At 38.3% G+C, this 19,565-nt stretch overlaps 1 protein-coding gene across 3 annotated transcripts in view; it reads left to right on the top strand.

The window, feature by feature from the left end:
• The first annotated feature begins 99 nt into the window (after positions 1-99).
• Positions 100-19,565, top strand: part of PRLR (prolactin receptor) — a 155,716-nt gene continuing 136,250 nt past the window's right edge. For all 3 annotated transcript variants that reach the window (XM_027709501.1, XM_027709500.1, XM_027709496.1), the window contains exons 1-2: positions 100-275; positions 2,162-2,245. The gene's annotated coding sequence lies outside the window, so the exon portion shown is untranslated. The remainder of the gene's footprint in view (positions 276-2,161; positions 2,246-19,565) is intronic.

Raw genomic sequence — 19,565 nt, 5'->3', positions numbered from 1 at the left:
GGGCGCGCGCCCGCCGCCCCCTCAGCGGGGCCGGGGGGAGGCGCTGGGCGGGCGGGGGCCGAGCGCGGCTCCGCCGAGCTGAGCCCCGGAGGGGTCGTGCCCGGGGGCAGGTGGCCGGTCCCCGCCCCGCCCTGTGCCCCCGCGCCGTGCCGGGCTGGCGGCACACGGGGCTGCCCCACCTCGCTGCTACAGCCGCGTGTTCCATGTGTTCTAGCCCGCAGTTCCCCGTTCCGCCCCGACCTCGGCGGCGCCGTGCGTTGTTTGCTCCTGAGCTGGTGCGGGTGGTACGGGGCAAAGGGCTGAGAGGTTTAGGGTGGACATTAGGGAGGCTGAAGGTTGGACATTAGGTAGAACTTTTTCACAGAAGGGGTGTTTAGACAGTGGAATGGGCTGCCCAGGGAAGTGGTGGAGTCACCGTCCCTGAAGGTGTGTAAGGAAAGCCTGGACGTGGCACTCAGTGCCGTGCTCTGGTTGACAGGGTGGTGTCCGGTCATGGGTTGGACTCGATGATCTCGGAGGCCTTTTCCCACCCAGTCGGTTCTATGATTCTGTGAAACGCAGCCTAGCAGGAGAAAGAAATTAATCCAGGGCGATTTTCCAAAATCCGTTCATATAACGGCACAAATCACTCTGTTGGCGCAGTGTGAAAAGGGGGAGGGAGAGCAAGAAGTGCCGAGAAGGGCTCTGGCGGTGCAAATGTGTGCTACACATCGAGAAGGGTTTTTTCCAGCAGCGCTGTCGGTGTGAGGCTCGGGAGCATCCCTGTGCCAGAACAGCTGCTCCTGTGGGAGCCAAGCCGGGCTTATAACGAGCCTCACCGATACGGCTCTTTGCTCAGCTTTTGTTTGTGTTAAGTCATCTTTGTTTTAGAATCTGAAACAATCATGGGTGGTTTCAGTGCTCCTATATGAAGCGTCTGTGACAAAACTGTGGAGCATCTGGAAAATGCATTGCACACCATGGGGATTTCAATTGGCCAATTTCTTCTGGAAAAGATTTCTGTTTTACTTAGTTTTTGGGTTCTTTTCAGTACAATACAGAATCCTAAAGGATTATTTATCCTACAAAAGGCAGGAACAAGAGGATCTAGTGGCTAATGATAGGCTGACAGCAACCTAACCATAATTTTCAAAAGTGACAATAATCAACAGTTGGCATAACTTGGAATGTTACAAATTCTGTTTCTCTACATGGACCAGAATTCCTCAAATTAAATCTCTGTGCTTTTATGGAGGGTATGCTTCAGATCAAATTAAATCCTCGAGAATAAGTAAAAGTAAATGTATAACTGATCCGGTATTTATATATCTTGAAAAAGTCCGTATAGAATTAGTGATACATGAATGAATGAAGTAACAGGAAACTTCAAGAGGGGAAGTACTTTCAAGGCAGATGTTTAAATTAGTATTAATATTCTTCTAAAGATTTGAATTTTGTGTATATCTGAAGGTATAAAAATACCCACACTTTAGGGAGAGAAAAAAAACCTTGAATTTTTAATATTTTTATGACACTATTTCATAGTAGTATGAAAGTGGTAGCAGTAGTATGAAAATAGTAATACTACCCACTAATAGTGGGTATCTCTATTATCACAAGAGTGTTTTTCTGATATGTCAGGGTGGGAAGAACAAATGTATTTTAGCTTTCTCATGGAATTTTTCCCTTAGGTCTAGAAATCAATGTATATTTATTTATGTTTATATATAGTTATATGTTGCTACACATAGTCATTAACTGTTTAAGAAATTTATGTTGATTTAAAACATGCAAACCAGAACTGATTTATATTAAGTATAGAACTTCTTTCCATATCACCTCTGACTTTAAAAAGCTGGTACTTCCTGTGTCTCTAGGTTTTTTCCTTATGGAATGTATTCTTTCAACTTTATTATCATATTCAGTGAATTTCTAAACACCTGATTTAGTTTAAAATAACATGGGTTGTTCTATCTACTAAGATGACATAGTAAAATCTTACTCAGATAAGCTAGAATTATGAGAAACATGGAATTTCATATTTAAATTCAGTATTGGCTTGTTGTTTCATTTAAGTCTGTCTTAGCTCTTAACAAATTAATGTAGCTTTCTTTCAGAATTCTGGGTAGTGATAGAATAATGTATTAATCAAATTTTACTTTATTCTTTCCCTGAATTTAAGAATTTGGAAGATGTCTGTGTTCTGCACTGTGAAAGCTGAGTCCAGACAGCTTTTAAAGGAAAATTCTAGCAGTCAACAAATAAGGTAAGTGTTTCCCTAATTCTACCCTTGCTGAAAACACCAGTATTTTTAAATGGGTGTATTCTGTGTTCTCTTAGTTTTTTGATTTTTTTACCTATACTTTAATTTTGCTAGGAATGCCAGTTGGAATATCCTGAACATTCCAAACTGATTTTTCAAAGGACTCTGTACTTTGAATGGTGTAGATTTTAGACAGCAGTACTAGATTGTGGAATGCATTTGGATTTTTCACATAAAACTTTGTCTTTATTTTAAACTTCATGCATCTTCTCATGGACTTGCTTAGAAAGAGGAGAGGATTGTCCATAGGCTGAATTTATAATAGTCAAAGGAACAGAAGACATCAGACAACAATCTATTGAGCACAGAAATTGAGGTGTTGGGGACCATCTGCATATAGGAAGAACAAAAAAAAGATCTTAAAATATAATCAAGCCTACAGCTTTTTTGTACTTTAGTTTTGAATAACATGGACACATAGTGGTATGCATGAAGAACAAGAGGGCAAAATTCAGTTTTAAAAGTGATTATCCATAAACTTCAGTGTTATCACAAAAGGACAGTCAAAATTCTTCAGCATGTTCAAGATAATAAACTGAAGGGGGAGTTAATTAGGAGGAATTATTTACAATTTAATGCAACGAAGATTAAGAAAAGTCAAATGGAACAGTACCTGAATTCTCAAATTAAATTCCATTTAGATTGAATCTGTGCAGACAGTAATAGCACTAAACTGATACAGAGTAATTAAAGCATGTATGGGTTCAGCAGCTTCCTTTTTGTGCATCAGGATTTGTTGCTGCATCAACAAGATTCTTTATAAATATACTTAAGTATAATTATTGCAATGTTATGGTTCATGTTGTTTGCTTTTCTCTTCTCTCTCCTGGGAATTTACAACAGGGCTAAATACCCTACTCTCCTCCTAGGGCTTCTTTTCACTTTTCCCTCTCTAGTTTGATTATTTGTTTTACCTAATGTTATTTATACACTCTGACATGATCAAATGATCATGTTCTCTTTGAAACTTAATTTTAACTATATTCATCCCTCACAGACTCTTCTCTGGTCACGTCTGGGTCCTCATATCTGAGGACAAAAAAGGATCAAACTCTAAAGAAGTCATGATCTTGAGGATTGTGCTTACCCCGCATTTCCACAGCTTCTTGCTTCATGCACCTCTCAGCTCCGTTGCCCATACTGGCTCTTAGAACAGCACTACTCTGGAAGCCTGTTCTGATTTCTGCCTTGGGTTTCCCTGTTGCCACAAGAAAACAGCTATATTGATTCAGAGCTCATGTTTGTGTAGTTCAGTCTGCTGTCTCTGACAATGATCAATAACAAATTCTGGGGAAGAAATGAAGGGAAATCATATACTAGGACTATGTACTTGTTAGCATATAGCATGTTGCCATACAGAACATTGTCTCTACTATCACTTATTGTGATAAAGGACTTTATGCATCTACATAAGCTAGTACAATTAATTTTTCCTTCCATTAGCACATGCAGACAGTTCTGAATCTCTGTAAATGTTTAATATCGACAGTGATCTGTGGTAAGGAATTCCATAACTTAACCTGGACTTATTAGATTACCCTTCATTATGTGAAGAAGTACATTGTTATTTTGAAGCTGCATCCTCTGCAGTGCTCTAGCTGTTCTGTTATTTTTAAACAAGAGTATGAGACACCTGACTTGCAGGTTGAACTGATGCTTTAAGTGCTGTCTTGCTTCCAAGAGCTATATAATAGATGTATTTTATATTCACATTTACTGCCTATCTTTGTTTTCTCTCTACCCCCGTTGTGAGGTTGTGTCTCTGGAGTTAATACGTCTCATATTAACTGTGGTTAATATGGTTTATTCTGCTCTTTTTATTATTTGGACAAAGAATGCTAGGGTGTTAATCTGCTGTACCAGTCCAGTAAAAAAAAGTCCCCCACTTTAACTAGTTCTAGAACAAACACTTGGCAATGCTAATGTGGCTACATGCAATATATATACAAGATCTGCAGTTACTGCCTAAATAAGCTCTCTGTATTGTAAGCAAGTGTGTCATCTGTGTTCAAATACCGATGAGAATGTATGATGCAGCCTGGAAAATTACAGGTATGCAGGAAAATACTGTAATGGGTGCATTGTTTTCTGTACTGCGAAGTGGATTATTAGTATGTAGGTTCAGTTTGAGTAAATCTCAGTAAATTACTGGGCACGATTAAGGCAAGAGAATTGCAGAGAAGTTCTGCACTATGAAGAGACAGGGCAAAATGTTTCCAGTGTGAGGAAGAGCTGTAATGTTGTGGCTGGCTGATGTTTTGATTCTTTTCCGCATTGGTAACCAAGTAAGGAAGAAGATAATTTAATCTTCTTAAGTGAGATCCATAACTCGCTTGTTGTATCTGAGACAATATGGTTCCATTTAGTTCAGTTATAGCAACTGCACATTTAAACCAGGGACTGAAGGATTTTTCAGCTTCAAGTGAGAGTTCAGTGTCTCCAGTGTGATGTGTTTGTCAGGAATTACAATCCACTATGGTGGATAGTGGCATATGATATTGAATAATATTTGAATATTGATGATTTAAGACAAACTAAGTAAAGCAGAGTGGGTTTTTTGGTGGTTTGTTTTTTTCTTTAAAAAAAATGCATTACTGACTTTCATTGATTACTGACTTTCATTTAAATTTTTTGAAGAGATTCTGTAACTTTAAGGTAGACAGTGTTTCTTAACCATTTCAAGACCAAAGGAGCACTTCATACAAAAAGTGTTGAAACAGTAAAAACTGAGTATAAATGATGGAAATAAAAAAACCAAATTGCCTGACAGATTGAAAATTCACTTAAGCAGAATAAAAGGAAGTACAAAGCTCACTAGAACCTCCCTGAGTAATGAATACATACATGTCTTAAGGACACAGTAAATTATGGGGGAATTAGAGACTGACATGTAGATACAGCTTTAAGCAAGTGTGTGAAACAAAAGAATGAGGAATTAAAGACATTTTTGTTTTGAAGACATTGCTGGGATGCCACTGAATTTGATTACCTGTTTCTGAGCATCTCATTCTTCTTAATAGTTTATTTGGGGATTTATTACCACTTTCTTTCCTGTGTGGTAATTTTTTTTCTATCAGAAAGTTGGAGATTCTGGATGGGGAATTCCATGATTCCTTAATGAGATAGTAGGAGTAGTAGGCAAGGGGGAAAAAAAGTTGAAGATTAGAAATTGAAATTGAATAAAATTCATCGAGGAATGTGACTAGTACAGATAAGTAGTCAAGAAGAGGATTCTATCAGGGATGGAACAAAGGGAATCACGATGACACAAATTACCTCAGTTCTATGGCTTGAACAGACTCCTTGAAATTCTGACTCACTGTTTCTCTACCTTAGGAAATTGTATATAAAACATACTGTCAAAGGATGGGTTTAGTCAACCCAGTAATTGCCTGCATCCACACACACATCTGTGTCATAAAACAGAACTAAAATTATGTGAACATTTTTCTTGTAGTCATTCCTGTATGCACAGAATGGTTGCACGCTTGGTGTGGAGGAATGAAAACTCTCTCCAGCTGGCTGTTTAAAAAAGAAAACAAGGCAGCTAAGTAGTAAGGAAAGTTCAGATGGTTCATTTTTGTCGTGCACAGTTTAATTCAGACTCTGGCATAGTGTTTCTGCTAGATACAAATCAAGTTAATAAATCAGATTTTTCTAGGCAGCTACAAATTGTGAGTATGTAATTTTATGGTTGGATTACTTTATATACAATGGTCTGAAATATTTTGAGTATTATTTGGAATACTCACAAGGCCTCATCAGTTATTATTTTGTCATTCAATAAATGCTCATTAACTGTGCACCATTTGTCTTACGTTCTTTCACTGTAGGTTTTGTCTAGCATTATTAAAGAATGCATGTAATGTAACTAGAATCTTTTTGGATGCTACTGAAATGCAACTGCTTTTTCTTTTAGAAATAGTACAGCTATTGTGTACCAACAATTCTGTTCAATTATGTTTTTAGAGTATAAAATTAGGAATAATGTATCTGTTTTGGAGTAGAGAAAGAATGCAAGTATGCATAATGTAACTAAGTGATCTGGAATTTGGCTAGCATCCTTGCAACAAATGCCAACACTTAAAAGCCTTGGATAGTTGTTCTTTCTCATTATGTTGAATGAGAACATTGGTCAAGCATGCTGTACATTGGAAGAGTTCCTGGTAGAACATCAGGCTTTCAGAATTGTTCTTTAATTCACAGTACTTAGCTGATTAGGGTAAATGTGATCAAGTAAATAGTTAAAATTAAAGTGATGTTGATGTAACTCGACAAAGGAGAGACTGTGGGCTAACATGCCCATTTGCATCTTTTAACAGTAAATTAATGGTACATCACGGCATGATAATGCTAGTACATGGAATATAACTTCTTTTCTACAGTAATGATTTACCTTTCAAGTTGCTCATTTCTCTCCTCTTATACCAGCGTAAATTTGTTCTGAGGCTGATTCCAGTAGATGTTTTCTTTTCTTCTTGAGCATAAGAGTTGCTGATAATGATGTGGATAGTATTGTGCTTCTGCTTAATGGCTACCAAAATACAATTTAGTTTAACAAAATTGTTGAATTATTCATAAGCAGTTTCTTTTTTTATTGCATGCACTCTGACTTGAAGATTTGGACAGGAAGAAAAAGTCTGTCTTAAGTGAAATTCTGTAAAAAAGTTAAGTTTAATACAGAATGACTGAACACAGGCACTAGTGAAAGATGCAAAAAAAAGCCATCCAACTGTTCATGCTTTATGTTGTGACGAAAATAAGCAAATAACAGAAATTATAATTTAGTGACTGTCATGGTGAAGCATGTACTGCCTTACTATTACTGATGGATCACTTCAAATAATGTAACAATCTAGCATGTTCTGTGTTTCACATCAGTAGTAAGACTCTAAAATAGTGCTACTCTGCCTCTGATTTTTTTCAGCTGTTCTACCACTTAGTCCCATTTCCAACTCTTTTTGCTCCGTTGATTCTTATTCTCTCCTGCAATCAGAATTATTCTGACCCATATATTTCCATTTATTTCCTTCTTCATATTCCTCATGTCTTCACGTTTGATGATGTCTTTCTTCTCCTTTTCACCTACAGCCCTAATCCTTCTATCCTATCAAGGCTTATAGGTGCATTTTGTTTTGAAAGTAATTTATACACATTCTGAATTATGTGTTACATCAGATTTCTGCTGTAGCAACTCTAATCATTCTCTATTCTCTTCACTCTCCAAAGTGTTGGTAGAAACTGTTAAAATTGCTCTTTAGGTTCAATGGCAATAGTTTATCCCTTTTTTTCATTTGAGTCGTGTGGAGAGTGGTAGGCCAGCACCCCTTCAGCTGTTCCTTTTGTACAAGTACTTTTTAAGCTCTTTGACATAAGTATGTTTGACAGTTGCCTATCTAGGCATCTTAGTGTTTTTATGGATTACACTTTTGAAATTACTTCCCCAGAGGGATGGTAGATGTTCTGCTTAATCCCAGAGAAAGGTCTTGTGAATGAGATTTAAAATTAAACCCCAAGAAAATCATGGTTGGGCTGTCAGGTACACACTAAGCCAGTTGGTGAATGTGTCAGCTTTAAAAAAACCCTCATGACTAGACAGAAAATCTGTTTCCTAAGTACCTTGCAAAACCATTGATTATTTATTCTCAAATCTGCATAATTGTGCCTGTGTTTATATCTATATTGTGCCTTATTCTGAACATATGTTACAAGTTCTAATTTATCTTACACAGTTTATGTTCAAAATCTGGCACATCTTGTTTTACCCTTGGGTTTCAAAAACTGTTTTCTCACCTGCGGCTCAGCTAGTTGTCAGTGTGTTTATCCTCTTAAACAGAATGAATGCTCCCAAACAAATTATATCAATTACAAGTTCTTTTTTAGCAGCACAGGAAGAGCATTTGTCTGAGTGAATCATGAACAATACCCGGAATGCACTGTTTTCTTCCTGCCTCTTCTGAATTTGAAGTAGCATTTTTCTGAGTATACGCTCAGATAGACCTGTCTTCAGTGTCAGCAGAAAGGTGACTCTTCTTTTCACTGATGGTTGCCGACAGTAAAGCTCATTCTGCCCTCTGTCCTTTTTACCTCTCACCGTGCTGCTACTTCTCTTTTACAAGAACAGATACAGATGCTCAAGCTGCACTATTCAAAACAGCTATTTTAACTGCAGTTATAATAGTTGGTATCTACTGATATTTAATGTTTTCTTATACAAACACTGGTAACTCTCTAGTTGAATTTCTTCTTTGTTTGAAATTCTGTTCACCAGAGGATTTGAAGATTTACTGTAAGCTTGAATAAAGTTCTTGCTGTTCGATTTAATAAAATCTTACTTTTCCATTTTAAACATGAAAATTGTGACATTTTCTGTGACAAGAGTTTGCTTAATGGTAATTAATAAAATATGTAAACGAAGTGGACTTAATCTGTTTTTTGGTCTGTTTACCATTGGATAGCAGTAGAAAATTCTTTCACTAAAGCTGATACCTGCTGTAGACGCACAATCAATTCAGAAGAGATGTAAAAACAGAGTACTCCTTATCCTCCATTTAGAGAAAGGTGTCATTCTAAGATTTAGGTAGATGTTTTTGGTTTCTATGAGACTATAATTCTTTATCATATTTGGAGTAAGAAAAGGCTCAAGCTGCTAAGAGACAAGTGCATTTTAAGTTATATTAAATCAAAGAAATTCTGTACTTTGGTTTGATTTCTCTTTTTTTTTCTTTTTTTTCTTTTTTTTTTTGGCAGATTAATGCATGATATTACTTGAATGGGCCAGATAAAGCACAGAAAAATAGTTTTAATTTTTAAACCAAAAATAAACATCCCTGACAGGCTTTAAGGCATCAGATTTATCCCATTATGTGTATAGGCTATGTAAATAAAATTTAATTATATAATGAATAATATGATACATGGAACCTAAGATTCATATAGTTCTGCTTCTGGAGTTACACAAGTGCTTCTTGTGATTAGCTGCCTAGAGAACTTCTGTTCAACAATCCCTTTTAATGAATGTTTTTAACAGTTTCAGTTTCATGGTGAGAGAAAAAACAGATATAGGATGGTCAGTGTAACCAAAATGCAAATAAATGAAGATTTATAAGAAAAATTATGTGTAGATTGTGTACAGGCATGCACATGTATATGCTTTTAAGTATTTTTTAAAACATTCAGTGTTTTTGAAAGCTCTTTTGCAAACACAATGTTCAGTGTTTCAAATGACTAATAATAAAATAGTTATTGCTTTCTTACTGCTGCAATGTAGTTTCTTTCCCATAAAGTTACTTATTTTAATGAAAATAAAATAATTACTTTTTTCCCTGAATTTTAAATGAAATTCACTGTTTTAATAATTCTTTCTTCCGTCATGACATTACATTTGAATAATTATACAACTTCTTGAAATATTTTTTGGATCTCTTCCAACTGAAATACTCCTTTCAGTTTCATTCTGTTCCGTTGTCCTGTCCTGGTTTTGAATTTGTCATACATGATCTTATTTGTGCAAAAGGATGAGAATGAGTCTATCAGTTTTTAATAAGTATCTCTGGCTCACTTTTTGTGAAACAGAGGAAGTAACATTGTTTTCCTCATGATGGTTTTTGATATTTAGATAATTTGTTTCTGTTGTCTCCATCACTTAGTGTTTGTGAACTACTGCTTACAACTTTTTTGTAAGATTAAAGTAGGTATTTCTGTCCTGTGTATAACTTGTCAGCCCGTAGTACAGCAGGTGCTAGAGGTGTAGTTTTTCCGTAATTCTAACATTTTGTTTTATTGAACTTTGTAATTTATTATAATCTCTCTGTAGTACGCCTCTGTCTATATGACACAATTTTTTTAATATGTTTAGGATTTTTTCCTTCATCTTTATAGCTTCTGTTTTGTCTATGATGAAGATATCCTCATTAGTGAAGAGGACTTTCTTATTGGTCACTCATTTTCAGGGAGGATCCCTTATAGTGTTCACAGTATGCAGGTGTGGTTCAGCCGTGGTTTATTGTGCCATAAACTGTAATGTGGAATTTAACAAGCAGAAAAAAACACATTTTGCAAGGAAATTCAGGACAAATAATGGAAGAATAAATGAAGTAATTACTAAATAATGGAGGTGTCAAATCTTTATAAGGAGTTAGCAATTACAGTTTGCCTCAGCAAGAGATATTTGGAGGTACATGTGTATATTTTAGATACCTAGGTATAGTGTGTATTTGTCCTGGTTAGAACGGCTGGGACCAATTCATCCCTGGATGGGTGTAACCCAAAACTGTGTATTCTATAGCCTCCATGCCATTTCCCAAAAACTGCTGTCAGTAGAGGCCTGCAAGGTGGGAAGATGTTCCTGTACCCTTTTATGGAATTCCCCGCTCTGATATCCTTATATGGAATTCCCCGCTCTGATAAGAGGGACTGAGCATCCACATGCCCTTTTATGGAATTCCCTACTCTGAGGGAGGGACTGAGCACTCCCGCCTGAACTGGAGAGTATATAACTGGGAGTTTCAGAGCCTTGGCTCGCTCTCTCTCGTGGGACCCAGAGGAAGACAGCAGACCACCGCTGCTCCCAACCAGGCTGAGACCACCACCCTCGACTGGACTGCAATCACCACTTCCGACCAGACTGCAGCAGCTCTCCCACCAGCAGGTTTATTCCCTCTCCCTTTGCTTTGGACTCGGGGGGTGGGCCAAGGTACACCACTTTTGTTCATACCCCAGGGTGCTGGGTTTGTACATTTGGGTTTTGTGGATTAAAACCAATTGTCTGTCTGTATAATTGTACTTATTGCATTATTTTAATAAATTGTTATTCTGACTTATAAATCTCTCTTTTGAATTGAGTTCATTTTGCCTTGCTGGTTAACTTTTAAACCAGCACAGTATTCCAGTTACATTCTTAATTCTGTAATTGGAATTGTCTGGAGTAGTGTTTGGGAGATAAATGGAATAACAATTTGAACCCTGTTGTGTGAAAGAGCAAAATTCCCAACAATAATAATAGTAAAAAGCCCACTGTACTTCTGTGAGAATTTCCATTTCAGACCGTAGCTGAATCTTACTAATATTTCTCCAGCCTCTCTTTCTGGTATGATCCTGTCTTCCTCCTTCTTACTCAACTGATATTACTATAATTGTTATCGACAACTGTCTGTGTGACTTTCTAAGTACTCGGAAGCATATTATCTTTATTTCTATCAGCTTTTGTTTTCTCCTATGCAAGACCTCATCATCTTTCACATTTCTTTCTGCTATCCCCCATCTTTCCAAATTGTCCTATTTCCTCACTGAAGAGAGGACTTTTTTTCTGCTTTACTCAGCTGAGATTTCTTTTTATATACATTTCATCTTTCAGAAAAACCAGACGACCAAAAATTCTTACATATATGTGTCAATCTGTAAAACTCATTCCTTTTTCCACAAAGGTTTTGTATCGGAGACATCTGGATATGGCACTTGAGGATATGTTTTAGGGATGATTATGGTGGTGCTGAGTTGACAGTTGTACTAGATGATCTTGAAGGTCTCTTCCAACCTTGATGATTCTGTGATATTATGATGACTTTTACATCAGGTCTTGGCAATGTAAGTAAATAATCTAAGTATATAGGATACCTCTTCTGTGTGGGCGACAAGGGCGGCGTCATCAGCATAAAGCAGCTCCCGGACAAGATGGTTTAGGGTCTTGGTGTGGGCCTTCAGTCGCCTTAGGTTGAATAGGCTTCCATCAGTACGATATCGAATGTAGATATCATCCTGATCATCAAGGTCCGCCATGGCCCTTTGGAGCATCATGCTGAAGAAGACTGTGAATAGGGTAGGAGCAAGATCACAGCCTTGTTTCACGCCATTCTTTATTAGAAAGGGCTCAGAAAGTGTGTTGCCATATCTGACTTGGCCGTGCTGATCCTCATGAAGTGAGATGATCATTTTAAGGAACTTGGGGGGACAACCTAAACGTTCCAAAATCTGCCAAAGACCTTTTCTGCTCACAGTATCGAAAGCCTTGGTGAGGTCGACAAAGGTTACATAGAGACCTTTGTTCTGCTCCCTACACTTCTCTTGCAGTTGTCTGTGGTGCTCCTGTTGGCTCTGAAACCACACTGACTTTCAGGTAGAATTTCTTCTACTATAGCAGGTATTAGTCTGTTTAGGAGTATTCTTGCCAGGATTTTGCCAGCAATGGAGAGCAGAGTAATACCACGGTAATTTGAGCAGTCAGATTTAGTACCTTTCTTCTTATACAAGGTGATGATGACTGCATCACGAAGGTCTGAAGGTAGTTCGCCTAGTTCCCAACAGCGCGCCACAAGCTCATGAAATTTGGTATGGAGTGCAAGGCCCCCATGTTTCCAGACTTCAGGTGGAATTCCATCAACCCCAGCTGCCTTGCCGATTTTCACCTGCTGTATGGCCTTGAGGGTTTCTCCTAAAGTGGGGGCAGTATCCAATTCATATTTCACCGGTTGTTGTGTGATGGACTGAATTGCTGAGTCTTGGACTACACGGTTGGTACTGAAAAGAGTCTGAAAGTGTTCAGACCATCTATTCAGAATGGACGTTTTATCTGTCAGAAGCGTTTGACCATCTGCACTGAGTAGTGGGCTTTGGACTTGGTATGTAGGCCCGTATGCTGTTTTCAGGGCCTCATAGAATCCTTTGTGATCCCCTGTATCTGCACATAGTTGAGTTTTTGCAGCTAGATCAATCCACCACTTGTTCTGGATGTCACGGAGTTTCTGTTGGAGCTTGCTGCATGGAGGACGAAAGGCTATTTTTCTTGCGTGACAGGATGGCAGTGCCCACACAGAAGCAGCCCTGCAGCGTTTAACATCCTGCTTTGCAGATGCCGCTGAGCTCTTTGGGCTGGAAGTCAGCTTAAAGAAGACTGAAGTTCTCCATCAACCTGCACCTCAGGAAGTCCCCCACCATTCCCACATCACCATCGGCCAATCAGAACTCAAATCAGTCCAACAGTTTAATTACCCAGGCAGCCTCATCTCCTCAGATGGTAAGATTGACGGGGAGATAGACAACAGGTTAGCGAAGGCATATAGTGCTTTTGGAAAACTCCATAAAAGAGTCTGGCGTAATAAACACTTGAAGAAAAGTACCAAGATCAGTGTTTACAGAGCCATAGTGCTGTCTACTCTTTTATATGGTTCCGAATCATGGGTCATCTACCGCCACCACCTGCGTCTCCTAGAACGCTTCCATCAACGCTGCCTCTGTACAATCCTGAACATCCACTGGTCAGATTATGTGACCAATACATCTGTTCTTGAACAGGCAGCAATCACAAGTATTGAGGCCATGCTACTGAGAACGCAACTGCGATGGGCAGGGCACGTCTCCAGGATGAAGGACCACCGCCTCCCTAAGATCCTGCTTTATGGTGAACTTGCCTCCGGCTGCCGCAAGAGAGGAGCTCCGAAGAAAAGATACAAGGACTCCCTGAAGCAACAACTCAGCCTCGGGCATATTGATCACCATAACTGGTCTACTCTGGCCTCTAATCGGGAGGCCTGGAGACACACCATTTATAACGCTGCTGATGCTTTTGAGAAAGCACGCAGGATCACCCTTGAGGAGAAAAGACAACGCAGAAAGAATCGAGCCTTGCAGAATATACCATCTAAGGAGTCTTTCTGCTGTGTCCTTTGCAACCGGACATGCCTTTCTCGTATTGGCCTTTTTAGCCACCAACGCGCTTGCAAGAAACGTGGGTAGAGCCCTTCCCAAATCTTCGTTCGCGAAGCCTAGCCATGAGGATACCTCTACAAAAGAAAGAAGATGATGTGTAAGTTTAAGGGAAATAATTTTTTCCTAGGATTATAAAGTCTAGCAAATCCTGTCAGCGGCTCTTTATCAGTCTGCTGATCTACAGCAGCCAGAAAAAGATATTTACAGCTAAAAAATTATGTGTAAAGTGTAACTTGGGGATCAAAGAAATTAAGCTTAAGGGCCTAAAATGTCATCCCTGTGATTTTGTGAAGTATTGTCTTTATGGACAGCTTCAAAAGACAGATGCATCACAGCAAGTAACAGGTGAACATATTTGCTAACTTTCAATTTTGTTAAGGTAAACAGAAATTTGCTATCATATGGCTTAGTGAACCTAGATTTATCACAGTCTTCTCAAAAGCTCCTGATGTATGATAAACACTTTCATTATGTAATATGAAACACATGGATGCTGTATTGCTGGCACATTGAGAGCCTGGAAATATTTCAACACCTTCAAGCTAGAAAGTATGCAAAGCAGTGAGATAAAATCATTAATAATCAGGTTCTGAATAAAGATTACACAACCACTATTGAAGCAATTCTCATTAAAGCGGTTTTTCTGGATAGGTCATGCTTTATAGAATAGCAGTGCCACTTTCCCAGAGAATGCAAGCAATGGCTAGTAAACCTGAATGTCAACAAATTAGAAGAAGAGGTTCTGATTAACTTTTTTGGGGAAAAAAAGTCACCATTTTCCCTAGAATCTTAGATGTGAAGCTGTAGAACAAAAAAAACCAAACAAAACACAGTAGAATAATAAAAGAGAGGAAGCACAGGCCTTTTAATTCAGAGTCCATTCATAAGCAATAAGAAAACAATAGGGTTTTTTGAGTGAAAAGAGAATAAAAGTGGGGGCTATTTGCTTAGCTGGAGAATGTTGATATATTTGCTTGCTCAATCTTTAAAATGTTTGTAACCTAAAAATCTAAGAAAAATTTCATGGTGAGTTATTTTAACAGAAATTTATATCGTATCTATATCCCAGTCGCACACACCTAGAGGCTTAATGAGACTATGTTTTTCATGCCCCAGTAAGATGTCTGTTTGTACTGTTATAACTCCTGGCTTGAACAGATACATAGTAGTTTGTTGTTGAGATACAGTGTAATCTATTTACAGTATTTGTATTTTCCTTTAATATTTTGGCTAGAGTATTGTACCATTTAATTTGAAGATTTACTTTCAGTCAAGTTGCAAACTTTGGAAATGTTTTTCATTTATGTGAACAGTTTTGTTTCTGTTCTTACACAATTTAGTATTTTTTATTTACAATTTCAAATTGGTTATAATATGAAATTCTGGAGTTTGGGTTGTGAGTTTTTTTCCTCCAGTTTGGGAGCTTCTTTGTTATTTAATTCGCTTTGTGGTAGATCCATTTTATGCTTATTTTTTGAAGAAAATAAAATCAAATGCTGGGACACAAAGCAGTAGTTCTTGCAACAAAATGCCAGCTGCTAAATCATTAGGAACCAGTCTGACTTGACATTATAATAAATATGCTGGATCTCATTTGTGACAGGTGTGGTCCTTTGGTGGCTTATATAGGCAGACTATATGTTTAAATGAAGTAGAAAATTATATGTTGTAATTTATAGTTATTGCTAGTAATTACTGTTTATTGCGTTGCCATGACTCAGAAATCCATTTGTTATAGGAGTTAAACACAAGAGATGATGATGCCTGAGAACATGTGTGAAATGGAGATGAAACTATATTTTCTAATTTATTTTTTCTTTCTTAGTTTGACATTTGACTTTAAACATGTTTTATATGTAGCAGCTCATCAGTTAATATAACATGGGACTAATTATCATGTAAACTATTTTGTGTGCTATCCAAAAATGGAGACTGAGCTATCCACTTGTTCTATTGTCCTTACAAAAATGAGATGTAGTCTGTCATTTAACTGAGGGACAATCTCTGAAATCACCACAGTTTAAACCAGCAGTCACAGCCAATGTAGACCATATTTATTGCTGCCTAACTGTGATGCTTTGGTGGTCTTGGCCAACAACCTTTTCTTTGGTCTTCACTTAAGTATGTTTGGTGATATTTCGTAAAGCCATAGAATGCTTTGGGTTGGAAGGGACCTGAAAGGTCATCTCATTCCAACCTCCTGCCATGGGCAGGGACACCTTCCACTAGACCAATTTGCTCAAAGCCCCATCCAACCTGGCTGGCCTTGAACACTTCCAGGGATGGGGCAGCCACAACTTCTCTGGGCAAATTCATCAAAATTTTTTGTCTTTTTTCCTAAATGCAGTGAATGCCAAGTTTTTCTTAATTCAGGAATGTCTTCTGAATATTTAGTATTGAATTGTCTTACATCATTGGAAGTGACTATGGTGTTGCAGTCTTTAAAAGCTGTATTCTTTGATCTTAAGTTAGTCTGTAAGATGTTTTCTTAAAAGAAATCAAACTAGAAGAGTGTCATCAGTCTAGTGCTCTCCTGTTCTTTCCCTTCTTGTGTATTATCTATTTCTCACTTTAATCCCAGTCCAGTCAGTCTGTAAGAGTATTTTTCCATTATATAGCCTTTAAAATTTTACCTGTACTTTTGCTGTTAAATTACTTATTTAAGTTTCTGAATGTCCTTTGAATTATTTTAGATTCAGTGCTAAATTAAATGTTACTGTGCATAGACATGTTTTTACATAATTTTGGTATATTTTGCTTGGTTGTTTTTGTATACTTTTCTGTAATGGAAAGTACATGAACTGCCTGGTTTCTGCAAGAATGTGGGGTTTTTTTGCACACTTAACATTAAATTTTGGAAGCAGGTCATCTGATTGTAAAGGCAAATATGTATTTACATCATGGTTGGGGTTCTTTAAACGTTGATAGATCATGTGTATAAATGTTTTCAATATTTCAGAATAAAGTTTAGTGGATATATTTTAATGTATATGTGTATCTATATGTCATGGCTAGGCTTCGCGAACGAAGATTTGGGAAGGGCTCTACCCACGTTTCTTGCAAGCGCGTTGGTGGCTAAAAAGGCCAATACGAGAAAGGCATGTCCGGTTGCAAAGGACACAGCAGAAAGACTCCTTAGATGGTATATTCTGCAAGGCTCGATTCTTTCTGCGTTGTCTTTTCTCCTCAAGGGTGATCCTGCGTGCTTTCTCAAAAGCATCAGCAGCGTTATAAATGGTGTGTCTCCAGGCCTCCCGATTAGAGGCCAGAGTAGACCAGTTATGGTGATCAATATGCCCGAGGCTGAGTTGTTGCTTCAGGGAGTCCTTGTATCTTTTCTTCGGAGCTCCTCTCTTGCGGCAGCCGGAGGCAAGTTCACCATAAAGCAGGATCTTAGGGAGGCGGTGGTCCTTCATCCTGGAGACGTGCCCTGCCCATCGCAGTTGCGTTCTCAGTAGCATGGCCTCAATACTTGTGATTGCTGCCTGTTCAAGAACAGATGTATTGGTCACATAATCTGACCAGTGGATGTTCAGGATTGTACGGAGGCAGCGTTGATGGAAACGTTCTAGGAGACGCAGGTGGTGGCGGTAGATGACCCATGATTCGGAACCATATAAAAGAGTAGACAGCACTATGGCTCTGTAAACACTGATCTTGGTACTTTTCTTCAAGTGTTTATTACGCCAGACTCTTTTATGGAGTTTTCCAAAAGCACTATATGCCTTCGCTAACCTGTTGTCTATCTCCCCGTCAATCTTACCATCTGAGGAGATGAGGCTGCCTGGGTAATTAAACTGTTGGACTGATTTGAGTTCTGATTGGCCGATGGTGATGTGGGAATGGTGGGGGACTTCCTGAGGTGCAGGTTGATGGAGAACTTCATTCTTCTTTAAGCTGACTTTTTTATGCAAACATATATAAATCATGTATATACATACATAGTATTACACATATCTGTGCCGTAGAGTTGTGAGAAAATATTCATCATTACTACCTTAGTGTTGTGAATGAGTACTTGAAGGTCGCTCAAAGAATCACCAGCAAAGGAATGAGCAAAAGCAGGTTTAATATTAAAGTGACAGTGCAAAGAAGTTCTTTGGCAAGGTTTGCTCTACTTACTAGACGGTTAAAGCACACAGAGGAAAAATTGGACTAGAACCTAAAATCATTCAATCTAAAACTAAAATCAACCAAAAATTATCTACATGGAGGCTGGGAATGGAGAAAGGGTAAGGATAGGAAAGGGTAAAGATCAAAAGGAATAAGGGTGACACTCCCAGTGAGTCACAAGATTCAAAGTGGACCACTTGCCAAACTTAGCCCCAGACTTGACCAATAATTTGGGCCTTAACAGCACTTAATCTGTATTTAAACAATCTAACAAAAGTTTCTATAGAATTTACTATAGGCACAACATTAACTTACAAATCTAAAGTACTTAAGAATCTAGGAGAGCAACATTCATAGTACATTTGCCTTAGCTTATTTACACTCACAGACACAGAAACCTGGATGAGTATGTATAAGGTATTCACCTGTGAAAAATTCCCCTTGAATTCACGACGTATTCATGTCGGATGCCTTTGTGTCTTCTCAAGGGACGAAGGGTTGAGGCTCGAGAAGTGGGGGGTATCAGCCCAGGATCCATCATAGGCATTTGATGATCCTTCAAGTAGAGCAAACTTGAGAGTTTGCTGGCTCTGAGAGTCATCTCACTCAGAGGGAGATGCTGGTCACAGCTCACTACAGGCCAGAAGAGCTCAGTCACAGAATCATTCAGGTTGCAAAAGACCTGTGAGATTGAGTCCAACCTGTGACTGATCACCTAGACCATGGCACTGAGTGCCACATCCAGTTGTTTCTTGAACACCTCCAGGGATGGTGACTCCACCACCTCCCTGGGCAGTTCGTTCCAATGTTTAACAGCCCTCTCTGTGAAGAAATTCCTCCTGAAAGAAGGTTCTCACTTAGGACTGCTGTTTATAGGGTTGCAAAAGAATTGGCTTAAGTCATAATAATTTTCATCTTAGCCAAGATTTGGGTCAGTAACTTTCTCTGGTTACAAATATATTGTTCCAGACAGGAAAAATAAGTTTCCAAGGCTGTTTGTTAAATACAGGAGCTTGTTAGACTGCACTAGTTCCTGTGAGCAGACAGAGTTTTTGATAAGCTCAAGAGGGGCCTAATGCTGGTGTTGTTTGTCAAGGCTGAGACCTAATGAGCATTTCTGAGATCATAGTGTGGCCTGAGGGGAAGGCAGCAGGGGGATGCTCCACCACACTTACTTAATGGTTTCTGCTTACTGCATAAGACAGACATGCTAAAAACATACATTTAAAGAAATGAAAATGGGATTGACATGTAACTTTCAATTACTTTTCTTGGCCCTGGGAGAAAATCTTTATCTTCACTTTAACAGTAGTCATTGTCAAAAGAAAAAAGAGCAATAATATTGGAAAGGAAAAATTAATTTTTAACTGACATAAAAATCTGTTTGCTTATTTTCCAACTTGTTTTTTAAATAATATTGTAGCAATATTGGGAAAGAAATAATGGC

The sequence above is a fragment of the Neopelma chrysocephalum genome, unplaced genomic scaffold, assembly GCF_003984885.1.
Source record: "Neopelma chrysocephalum unplaced genomic scaffold, ASM398488v2 Primary Assembly neopelma1_96780, whole genome shotgun sequence".
NCBI classification, from domain to species: domain Eukaryota; kingdom Metazoa; phylum Chordata; class Aves; order Passeriformes; family Pipridae; genus Neopelma; species Neopelma chrysocephalum.
Note: the sequence above shows the minus strand (reverse complement) of the source record. Positions and strands in the feature narration are given on the sequence as shown.